Raw genomic sequence first — 12,454 nt, forward strand, 5'->3', positions numbered from 1 at the left:
CCAGTGACACCACAGACACAGGGACATTTATTCCTTCCAGTGACACCACAGAAACAGGGACATTTATTCCTTCCAGTGACACCACCGACACAGGGACATTTATTCCTTCCAGTGACACCAACAACACAGGGACATTTATTCCTTCCAGTGACACCACCGACACAGGGACATTTATTCCTTCCAGTGACACCAACAACACAGGGACATTTATTCCTTCCAGTGACACCACAGAAACAGGGACATTTATTCCTTCCAGTGACACCACCGACACAGGGACATTTATTCCTTCCAGTGACACCAACAACACAGGGACATTTATTCCTTCCAGTGACACCACCAACACAGGGACATTTATTCCCTCCAGTGACACCACAGACAAAGGGACATTTATTCCTTCCAGTGACACCACAGACACAAGGACATTTATTCCTTCCAGTGACACCACCCACACAAGGACATTTATTCCTTCCAGTGACACCACAGAAACAGGGACATTTATTCCTTCCAGTGACACCACAGAAACAGGGACATTTATTCCTTCCAGTGACACCACCGACACAGGGACATTTATTCCTTCCAGTGACACCAACAACACAGGGACATTTATTCCTTCCAGTGACACCACCAACACAGGGACATTTATTCCTTCCAGTGACACCACTGACACAGGGACATTTATTCCTTCCAGTGACACCACCAACACAGGGACATTTATTCCTTCCAGTGACACCACCGACACAGGGACATTTATTCCTTCCAGTGACACCACAGGGACATTTATTCCTTCCAGTGACACCACAGACACAGGGACATTTATTCCTTCCAGTGACACCACTGACACAGGGACATTTATTCCTTCCAGTGACACCACCGACACAGGGACATTTATTCCTCCCAGTGACACCACAGATACAAGGACATTTATTCCTTCCAGTGACACCACAGACACAGGGACATTTATTCCTTCCAGTGACACCACAGACACAGGGACATTTATTCCTTCCAGTGACACCACTGACACAGGGACATTTATTCCCTCCAGTGACACCACAGACACAGGGACATTTATTCCTTCCAGTGACACCACAGAAACAGGGACATTTATTCCTTCCAGTGACACCACAGACACAGGGACATTTATTCCTTCCAGTGACACCACAGAAACAGGGACATTTATTCCTTCCAGTGACACCACAGAAACAGGGACATTTATTCCCTCCAGTGACACCACAGACAAAGGGACATTTATTCCTTCCAGTGACACCACAGATACAAGGACATTTATTCCCTCCAGTGACACCACCGACACAGGGACATTTATTCCTTCCAGTGACACCACAGGGACATTTATTCCTTCCAATGACACCACAGACACAGGGACATTTATTCCTTCCAGTGACACCACTGACACAGGGACATTTATTCCTTCCAGTGACACCACCAACACAGGGACATTTATTCCTTCCAGTGACACCACAGATACAAGGACATTTATTCCTTCCAGTGACACCACAGACACAGGGACATTTATTCCTTCCAGTGACACCACAGATACAAGGACATTTATTCCTTCCAGTGACACCACAGAAACAGGGACATTTATTCCTTCCAGTGACACCACAGACACAGGGACATTTATTCCTTCCAGTGACACCACAGACACAGGGACATTTATTCCTTCCAGAGACACCACCAACACAGGGACATTTATTCCCTCCAGTGACACCACCGACACAGGAACATTTATTCCTTCCAGTGACACCACCGACACAGGGACATTTATTCCCTCCAGTGACACCACCGACACAAGGACATTTATTCCCTCCAGTGACACCACCGACACAGGGACATTTATTCCCTCCAGTGACACCACAGACACAGGGACATTTATTCCCTCCAGTGACACCACAGACACAGGGACATTTATTCCTTCCAGTGAAACCACAGACACAGGGACATTTATTCCTTCCAGTGACACCACCGACACAGGGACATTTATTCCTTCCAGTGACACCACAGACACAGGGACATTTATTCCTTCCAGTGACACCACCGACACAAGGACATTTATTCCTTCCAGTGACACCACAGACACAGGGACATTTATTCCTTCCAGTGACACCACAGACACAGGGACATTTATTCCTTCCAGTGACACCACCGACACAGGGACATTTATTCCTTCCAGTGACACCACCGACACAGGGACATTTATTCCTTCCAGTGACACCACCGACACAGGGACATTTATTCCTTCCAGTGACACCACCGACACAGGGACATTTATTCCTTCCAGTGACACCACCGACACAGGGACATTTATTCCTTCCAGTGACACCACCGACACAGGGACATTTATTCCTTCCAGTGACACCACCGACACAGGGACATTTATTCCTTCCAGTGACACCACCGACACAGGGACATTTATTCCTTCCAGTGACACCACAGACACAAGGACATTTATTCCTTCCAGTGACACCACAGACACAAGGACATTTATTCCTTCCAGTGACACCACCGACACAGGGACATTTATTCCTTCCAGTGACACCATCGACACAGGGACATTTATTCCTTCCAGTGACACCACAGACACAAGGACATTTATTCCTTCCAGTGACACCACAGACACAGGGACATTTATTCCTTCCAGTGACACCACAGACACAGGGACATTTATTCCTTCCAGTGACACCACAGACACAGGGACATTTATTCCTTCCAGTGACACCACCGACACAGGGACATTTATTCCTTCCAGTGACACCACCGACACAGGGACATTTATTCCCTCCAGTGACACCACCGACACAGGGACATTTATTCCTTCCAGTGACACCACAGACACAAGGACATTTATTCCTTCCAGTGACACCACCGACACAGGGACATTTATTCCGTCCAGTGACACCACCAACACAGACATTTATTCCTTCCAGTGACACCACAGACACAGGGACATTTATTCCTTCCAGTGACACCACAGACACAGGGACATTTATTCCTTCCAGTGACACCACAGACACAGGGACATTTATCCCTTCCAGTGACACCACAGACACAGGGACATTTATCCCTTCCAGTGACACCACAGACACAGGGACATTTATTCCTTCCAGTGACACCACAGACACAGGGACATTTATCCCTTCCAGTGACACCACAGACACAGGGACATTTATTCCTTCCAGTGACACCACAGACACAGGGACATTTATTCCTTCCAGTGACACCACCGACACAGGGACATTTATTCCGTCCAGTGACACCACCGACACAGGGACATTTATTCCTTCCAGTGACACCACCAACATGGACATTTATTCCTTCCAGTGACACCACAGACACAGGGACATTTATTCCCTCCAGTGACACCACCGACACAGGGACATTTATTCCTTCCAGTGACACCACCGACACAGGGACATTTATTCCTTCCAGTGACACCACCGACACAGGGACATTTATTCCTTCCAGTGACACCACCGACACAGGGACATTTATTCCTTCCAGTGACACCACCGACACAGGGACATTTATTCCTTCCAGTGACACCACCGACACAGGGACATTTATTCCGTCCAGTGACACCACCGACACAGGGACATTTATTCCTTCCAGTGACACCACCAACACGGACATTTATTCCTTCCAGTGACACCACCGACACAGGGACATTTATTCCTTCCAGTGACACCAGCAACACGGACATTTATTCCTTCCAGTGACACCACAGACACAGGGACATTTATTCCTTCCAGTGACACCACCAACACGGACATTTATTCCTTCCAGTGACACCACAGACACAGGGACATTTATTCCCTCCAGTGACACCACCGACACAGGGACATTTATTCCTTCCAGTGACACCACCGACACAGGGACATTTATTCCTTCCAGTGACACCACCGACACAGGGACATTTATTCCTTCCAGTGACACCACCGACACAGGGACATTTATTCCTTCCAGTGACACCACAGGGACATTTATTCCTTCCAGTGACACCACCGACACAGGGACATTTATTCCTTCCAGTGACACCACCGACACAGGGACATTTATTCCTTCCAGTGACACCACCGACACAGGGACATTTATCCCTTCCAGTGACACCACAGACACAGGGACATTTATTCCTTCCAGTGACACCACAGACACAGGGACATTTATTCCTTCCAGTGACACCACCAACACGGACATTTATCCCTTCCAGTGACACCACCGACACAGGGACATTTATTCCTTCCAGTGACACCACAGACACAGGGACATTTATTCCTTCCAGTGACACCACCGACACGGACATTTATCCCTTCCAGTGACACCACCGACACAGGGACATTTATTCCTTCCAGTGACACCACAGACACAGGGACATTTATCCCTTCCAGTGACACCACCGACACAGGGACATTTATCCCTTCCAGTGACACCACCGACACAGGGACATTTATTCCTTCCAGTGACACCACCCACACAGGGACATTTATTTCTTCCAGTGACACCACCGACACAGGGACATTTATTCCGTCCAGTGACACCACCGACACAGGGACATTTATCTCTTCCAGTGACACCACCGAACAGGGACATTTATTCCTTCCAGTGACACTACAGACACAGGGACATTTATTCCTTCCAGTGACACCACCGACACAGGGACATTTATTCCTTTCAGTGACACCACAGACACAGGGACATTTATTCCTTCCAGTGACACCACCGACACAGGGACATTTATTCCCTTCAGTGACACCACCGACACAGGGACATTTATTCCATCCAGTGACACCACCGACACAGGGACATTTATTCCGTCCAGTGACACCACCAACACAGGGACATTTATCTCTTCCAGTGACACCACCGAACAGGGACATTTATTCCGTCCAGTGACACCACCGACACAGGGACATTTATTCCTTCCAGTGACACCACAGACACAGGGACATTTATCCCTTCCAGTGACACCACCGACACAGGGACATTTATCCCTTCCAGTGACACCACCGACACAGGGACATTTATTCCTTCCAGTGACACCACCCACACAGGGACATTTATTTCTTCCAGTGACACCACCGACACAGGGACATTTATTCCGTCCAGTGACACCACCGACACAGGGACATTTATCTCTTCCAGTGACACCACCGAACAGGGACATTTATTCCTTCCAGTGACACTACAGACACAGGGACATTTATTCCTTCCAGTGACACCACCGACACAGGGACATTTATTCCTTTCAGTGACACCACAGACACAGGGACATTTATTCCTTCCAGTGACACCACCGACACAGGGACATTTATTCCCTCCAGTGACACCACCGAACAGGGACATTTATTCCTTCCAGTGACACCACAGACACAGGGACATTTATTCCTTCCAGTGACACCACCAACACAGGGACATTTATTCCTTCCAGTGACACCACAGACACAGGGACATTTATTCCTTCCAGTGACACCACCGACACAGGGACATTTATTCCTTCCAGTGACACCACAGACACAGGGACATTTATTCCTTCCAGTGACACCACCGACACAGGGACATTTATTCCTTCCAGTGACACCACAGACACAGGGACATTTATTCCCTTCAGTGACACCACAGACACAGGGGCATTTATTCCTTCCAGTGACACCACCGACACAGGGACATTTATTCCTTCCAGTGACACCACCGACACAAGGACATTTATTCCCTCCAGTGACACCACCGACACAGGGACATTTATTCCTTCCAGTGACACCACAGACACAGGGACATTTATCTCTTCCAGTGACACCACCGACACAGGGACATTTATTCCTTCCAGTGACACCACAGACACAGGGACATTTATTCCTTCCAGTGACACCACAGACACAGGGACATTTATTCCTTCCAGTGACACCACAGACACAGGGACATTTATTCCTTCCAGTGACACCACAGACACAGGGACATTTATTCCTTCCAGTGACACCATGGACACTGGGTAATTTTACCTTCCAGCGATAACATGGACACAGGGACATTAGTTCCTTCCAGTGACCAGTGGTGCCCCCCTTACATCAGATGTCCCCAGTGGTGCCCCCCTTACGTCAGATGTCCCCAGCGGAACCCCCTTACATCAGGTGTCCCCAGCGGAGCCCCCCCTTACATCAGATGTCCCCAGTGGTGCCCCCCTTACATCAGATGTCCCTAGCGGTGCCCCCCTTACATCAGGTGTCCCCAGCGGAGCCCCCCTTTACATCAGATGTCCCCAGCGGAGCCCCCCTTACATCAGGTGTCCCCAGCAGAGCCCCCTTTACATCAGATGTCCCCAGCGGTGCCCTCCCTTACATCAGGTTTCCCTAGCGGAGCCCCCCCTTACATCAGGTGTCCCCAGCAGAGCCCCCCTTACATCAGATGTCCCCAGCGGTGCCCTTCCATCCCTTACATCAGGTGTCCCCAGCGGTGCCCCACTTACATCAGGTGTCCCCAGCAGAGGCCCCCCTTACATCAAGTTTCCCCAGCGGAGCCCCCCTTTCATCAAGTTTCCCCAGCAGAGCCCCCCTTACATCAGGTGTCCCCAGCAGAGGCCCCCCTTACATCAAGTTTCCCCAGCGGAGCCCCCCTTTCATCAAGTTTCCCCAGCAGAGCCCCCCTTACATCAAGTTTCCCCAGCGGAGCCCCCTTTACATCAGGTGTCCCCAGCGGTGCCCCCCGTACATCAGGTTTCCCCAGCGGAGCCCCCCTTACATCAAGTGTCCCCAGCAGAGGCCCCCCTTACATCAAGTTTCCCCAGCGGAGCCCCCTTTACATCAGGTGTCCCCAGCGGTGCCCCCCGTACATCAGGTTTCCCCAGCGGAGCCCCCCTTACATCAAGTGTCCCCAGCAGAGGCCCCCCTTACATCATGTTTCCCCAGCGGAGCCCCCCTTACATCAGGTGTCCCCAGCGGAGACCCCCTTACAACAGGTTTTTCCTGGTAGGTCTCCGCCAGCCGCGTGGTTACAATAGAATGGGGCGGAGTGGGGCGGGGGGTGGTGGGAGTGAAGCGGGGGCGGGGGGTAGCCGGGGCGGGGCAGAGCGGGGCAGAGAGTGGGCGGTGACACAGGAACTCTGTCTAGCCGTCCAGCCGTGTTACTGGTCTTCTTAAAAATGGCGGCCGGCGGAGACAATGTCGCCACGGACCTCTAGCGGTGGTGGAGGAAAATCGTGGAAAAACCGGATTTCTCAGGACATTTCCCGGGAAGCAATGAATTCAGGAAATAGTCTAGATCCCGGAAATGTCCTGGGAAATTCGGGACAGTTGGTAAGTATGCACCAGGAGGGGGCAGGACCATCAAATATGTATTTTGTCTCCTGGTTGGCCGCAATCTCCGGAAACATCTGTCACTGTGTGATGGATTCAATTTGGCAATACGGGCCGAGACCCAGTACCAGCGGAAGAGGACCTCGTAGGCAGCCTGCAGTGTGGCCGCATCGAAGGAGCACTTTGCTACGCTGGCCTAGGCCATGTACATAAGTATCACAGACTCCTCCCATGTACATAAGTATCACAGACTCCTCCCATGTACATAAGTATCACAGGCTCCTCCCATGTACATAAGTATCACAGACTCCTCCCATGTACATAAGTATCACAGACTCCTCCCATGTACATAAGTATCACAGGCTCCTCCCATGTACATAAGTATCACAGGCTCCTCCCATGTACATAAGTACCACAGACTACCACAGACTCCTCCCATGTACATAAGTATCACAGGCTCCTCCCATGTACATAAGTATCACAGGCTCCTCCCACATACATAAGCATCACAGACTCCTCCCATGTACATAAGTATCACAGGCTCCTCCCATGTACATAAGTATCACAGACTCCTCCACAGACTCCTCCCATGTACATAAGTATCACAGGCTCCTCCCACATACATAAGTATCACAGGCTCCTCCCACGTACAAAAGTATCACAGGCTCCTCCCACATACATAAGTATCACAGGCTCCTCCCATGTACATAAGTGTCACAGGCTCCTCCCACGTACATAAGTATCACAGACTCCTCCCATGTACATAAGTATCACAGACTCCTCCCATGTACATAAGTGTCACAGGCTTATGGGAGGGGTCTGTGATATTTATGTACATGGGAGGAGTCTGTGATACTTATGTACATGGGAGGAGTCTGTGATACTTATGTACATGGGAGGAGTCTGTGATACTTATGTACATGGGAGGAGTCTGTGATACTTATGTACATGGGAGGAGCCTGTGATACTTATGTACATGGGAGGAGCCTGTAATACTTATGTACATGGGAGGAGCCTGTGATACTTATGTACATGGGAGGAGTCTGTGATACTTATGTACATGGGAGGAGCCTGTGATACTTATGTACATGGGAGGAGCCTGTGATACTTATGTACATGGGAGGAGCCTGTGATACTTATGTACATGGGAGGAGCCTGTGATACTTATGTACATGGGAGGAGCCTGTGATACTTATGTACATGGAAGGAGTCTGTGATACTTATGTACATGGGAGGAGCCTGTGATACTTTTGTACATGGGAGGAGCCTGTGATACTTATGTACATGGGAGGAGCCTGTGATACTTATGTACATGGGAGGAGCCTGTGATACTTATGTACATGGGAGGAGTCTGTGATACTTATGTACATGGGAGGAGCCTGTGATACTTATGTACATGGGAGGAGCCTGTGATACTTATGTACATGGGAGGAGTCTGTGATACTTATGTACATGGGAGGAGCCTGTGATACTTATGTACATGGGAGGAGCCTGTGATACTTATGTACATGGGAGGAGCCTGTGATACTTATGTACATGGGAGGAGTCTGTGATACTTATGTACATGGGAGGAGCCTGTGATACTTATGTACATGGGAGGAGCCTGTGATACTTATGTACATGGGAGGAGCCTGTGATACTTATGTACATGGGAGGAGCCTGTGATACTTATGTACATGGGAGGAGCCTGTGATACTTATGTACATGGGAGGAGCCTGTGATACTTATGTACATGGGAGGAGCCTGTGATACTTATGTACATGGGAGGAGTCTGTGATACTTATGAGGAGTCTGTGATACTTATGTACATGGGAGGAGTCTGTGATACTTATGTACATGGGAGGAGCCTGTGATACTTATGTACATAGGAGGAGTCTGTGATACTTATGTACATGGGATTTTTTTCCTATTTTATTTTTAATAAAGATTTTGAACAAACTTCCTTCACGTTGTCATTATGGGGGATGTTTGTAGAATTTTGAGGAAAATAAAGAATTTAATCCATTTTGGAATAAGATTGTACAAAATGTGGAAAAAGTGAAGCGCTGTGAATACTTTCCGGATGAATTGTACATTTGTCTTTGTTTTTTTCCTTTTCCTCAGAGATTCTCTCTTTTTGTTACATTCTGATAAAACGTTTGTCAATCAGTACTGCTGGGACCTTGAAGAAGGGGACGTCCCCCGAAAGCTTGTCCTGAAAAATTGGATGTTTTTGTGCAAATAAAAAAAAGTATCCCAGACAGAAGTCAACTGTTGCAAGTGCACTAATGCGGCTGCAATCACCTCCAGCAAAGCTTCTCCCTAAAAAACCACTAAAAGCCCTTCTTCTTCTCGGCAGGCGCTGGCTGCACATAAACACTGTATGATGGAATATATGGCGGCGGCGGTTTATTTCTGTATCTTTATAAAGTGCCAGGCGTTGATGAGATGTGCGATTTGTGGTGAATCGCATGCGGTTATGTTAAGCAGATGACTGTGTGACACTCTCTGCAGCGTTAATTGTAGCACCTCTGAGTGGTTTCCCGCTGTGCCCTTCAATATCCTTACTGAGCGCGCTCCTCGTCTGCGGGAATTTGTTTCCTCCACACAACAAATTGCATTACAAATAACTTCAACATGAAAGTGACCTTGAGACGTTCACATAAAAGTGTCGGGTAAAAATAGCTCCATCCTATGGCTGACATACTTTAGAAATGGGACTCAAAACTTTGCTTTTTCTTTTAATCTGAAGCTTTATTGAATCTTTTACAAGCGCGGGACGCGGCGTGCACCAATAATGAACGCTGACAGCGAGCCCCACCAAAGGCGACACAATGTATTCAATCGGTGAATAGAAGAGATTGCTGGTATTGTTGTCAGCCGGTGACTTTGTATCATAGACATCGGTGGAAGGAGAGAGAGCAGCAAACATCGTCCTATGACAGGGAAGAGCATTCAGGGCTGGAAGCCAACAACGGGGACAAGTGCGGACCCCAGATCAGGAAGCCGAATCGCTGATCGCTCTATAACAGATCTACTGCTACAGGACGGCAGCTCTGCACCAGATCACATATACTGTATATATGTAATCCTGCACTTCCGCCTGCAGGGGGCACACGCTGCCGGCGGGCGGCTTCTGCTGGGATTATTTACAGCAGTAGCCGATCTGTGGGGGCTGTGCACAGTACACATAAACACTGGCTAGGCACACAGGACACAAACACTGACTAGGCACACAGTACACATAAACACTGGCTAGGCACTCAGTACACATAAACACTGGCTAGGCACACAGTACACATAAACACTGGCTAGGCACACAGTACATACAAACACTGGCTAGGCACACGGTACACACAAACACTGGCTAGGCACACGGTACACACAAACACTGGCTAGGCACACAGTACACACAAACACTGGCTAGGCACGCGGTACACATAAACACTGGCTAGGCACGCGGTACACATAAACACTGGCTAGGCACGCGGTACACATAAACACTGGCTAAGCATGCGGTACACATAAACACTGGCTAGGCACGCGGTACACATAAACACTGGCTAGGCACGCAGTACACATAAACACTGCTAGGCACACGGTACACATAAACACTGGCTATGCACACGGTACACATAAACACTGGCTAGGCACACGGTACACATAAACACTGGCTAGGCACACAGTACACATAAACACTGGCTAGGCACACGGTACACATAAACACTGGCTAGGCACACGGTACACATAAACACTGGCTAGGCACGCAGTACACATAAACTGGCTAGGCACGCAGTACACATAAACACCGGCTAGGCACGCGGTACACATAAACACTGGCTAGGCACACGGTACACATAAACACTGGCTAGGCACACGGTACACATAAACACTGGCTAGGCACACAGTACACATAAACACTGGCTAGGCACACAGTACACATAAACACCGGCTTCATACTCAGCTGCCTGAAAAGCTTTCTTTTCTTACCCGCAATTCGCAGCCCAAACAGCGATATTACCACAATGAAAAACCTTTGAATACCTAGGCCCTAATACGAGGCCACTCCTCCTCGCCAATAACATGTGACTGTCACCGTTACTGATATACAATTTTCAGTCCTTGTTTCCATCTCCTCCGCCCGCCCCGGCCTGCTGATATATGCATTGATTATGAACCTGTGAGTTGTTTATACCCTGAATATTTGGAAGCCATTTCTGTAAATCTTGGCAAAGGAAAGGAGTTCTTCAAAGTGCACAGGTTCCGAGGTAGAAAGGGAGAGGAAGGGAATGAGTGCCACTACTTGACAAGAGCGCTCACAGTTCATTGGCAGCAGTTTACAGTCCTTTCATGTCATAAAAGTTGCACAGTGGTCCTCAGGCCTACTTGGCTCTTTGTCAGCTGGCAGAAACCGGCACACTTAGCCTTGTACAGGTTGGAAGCCTTCCCAAGGGCACTGGCTGATTCATCTCAGTCCCTCTCATTCCCACCCCCCATAAGGACATCAGAAGCTTTGTTCAAAGGTAGTCATGGTCAACCTGGCTATTGCCAACATAGTTCACTCCATGCATTCCTCCACCGCCCAAAGTTTACAGCTGCCTGCTTTCTCTATGCTCAGCATCATCCAGTAGAACCCTGTGTGGAACCCAGGAAGGCTTACAGACATGATAAACCTTGCTTGGCTAGGCTGTAGGTAAGGTCACGTCTCCTGTGCTGAGGGTGGAGGAGCTATTAAGGCAAAAGACTAAACCAACTCAAGTCCATCTCACCAAGTTCTACACTCTATACCAGAGGTCGTCAACTTATGAGCCAAACGGGGCCTCAAATCCGTCCCCTGACATTACCAAAGGGCCACATATAACGTTCAATATATCTAATGCTTGAGAAGACTGTCAGAGACTGCAGACCCAATAGAGGAAATGAGGGTCAGAGAGTGTTGACATGGAGGATGGGGGTGGGGCTGTGGACAGGTTACATTGTTGGCTACAGAAGATAATACCAAACTGGGAACATGGTACATGAGGCTAGCAGAGATCAATGCTATTACTCACTACAGACTGCTAAGGTCTGCAGGCCAAACATCATATACCAAAGGACCACATGCGCCCTTGGACCAGGACTCTATGCCAAGTTGCCCTAATGGTAGTGCAGGGGAAGCCTGTTATTTGACCTAAATC

At 48.8% G+C, this 12,454-nt stretch overlaps 1 protein-coding gene across 4 annotated transcripts in view; it reads left to right on the forward strand.

Moving 5' to 3' along the window:
• The window catches only part of PIANP (PILR alpha associated neural protein), a 75,736-nt gene that overhangs the window by 37,199 nt on the left and 26,083 nt on the right, over nucleotides 1-12,454 (forward strand). The window lies entirely within an intron of this gene.

This window comes from Aquarana catesbeiana, linkage group LG08, assembly GCF_042186555.1.
Source record: "Aquarana catesbeiana isolate 2022-GZ linkage group LG08, ASM4218655v1, whole genome shotgun sequence".
Taxonomy (NCBI): Eukaryota; Metazoa; Chordata; class Amphibia; order Anura; family Ranidae; genus Aquarana; species Aquarana catesbeiana.